This window comes from Hyposmocoma kahamanoa, unplaced genomic scaffold, assembly GCF_003589595.1.
Source record: "Hyposmocoma kahamanoa isolate Upper Pololo Valley unplaced genomic scaffold, ASM358959v1 66, whole genome shotgun sequence".
In the NCBI taxonomy this organism is placed as follows: Eukaryota; Metazoa; Arthropoda; class Insecta; order Lepidoptera; family Cosmopterigidae; genus Hyposmocoma; species Hyposmocoma kahamanoa.
This window is the reverse complement of record NW_020653854.1, coordinates 12,640,498-12,641,480: the sequence shown is the minus strand read 5'-3', so window position 1 is coordinate 12,641,480 and position 983 is coordinate 12,640,498.

Genomic DNA, 983 nt, shown 5'->3' with positions numbered 1-983 from the left:
AAATAATTGAGGAGTGTCAGAGCATGGATGAGTAATCTTTTACATACTGGCCGATGTGACAATGAGAGTTATTCTTTTGGAATTTAAATTTGCTTTTGTTACCTCGTAGAACTCTCTTCATGTCAAGTTGTGTTATATTCACGTTATTTGTTTTGGATATATTTTAATAATGATCTTTATTAAAATATTAAAATCAGTTTTCTCATTTACTGATAGAGCCGAAGGAGCCCTATCAGTTTCATATCCTTCCATTTTAGAAAAAAGGGCGTCGGCACCAAAAATATATAAGAATCCGCGTTATATACTTACTGCAGGATTTATATTGAATTGTAAATAAAAAATTGTATTGTAATTATAAAATGTACTGAAAACATTGACCTACCAAAAAGGTCAATGACTGAAAATGTAAAAATGACATGAAAAGAAGAAAAACAATTGTGATTAAACAAAAGAAACAAAAAAAATAAATTGCACATGAATAAAGAAGTACAAATTTAACAAAAAAGAAATTGTATGTCGTTGACACATGTCACTGTTGCTGATGCCCGATATTTTTGGGTACACAGACGACAGCACAGTAGTAGAGAATTATGTGCCAGACGCCCGAGACAACAGCGAACAGATCCGGTGTAAACGAGAGGCGATGGTCACCCGGTTGAACCTGAGCCTGAAAGCGGCTTTCGACTGGGGAGACGCGAACAAGGTCAGGTTTAATGAGGCTAAAATACAGGCGTGTCTTTTCTGGTCAAAACGAAGTGCCCCTACACCTTACTCCGACTTTCCGAGATGTATCCGTGCCGATAAGTGACCACCTTGAGCTCCTTGATCTGGACTTGTCATCCAACCTCAACTTTGGGCGATACATCAAGTGCTTGGCAAAAACTGCTCCCAAAAAACTAGGCACACTTTTCAAGGTCAGGCGGGACTTCACACCTGAACAGCTTTTAAATCTGTATAAAGCACAAGTTCGATTGTGTATAAAG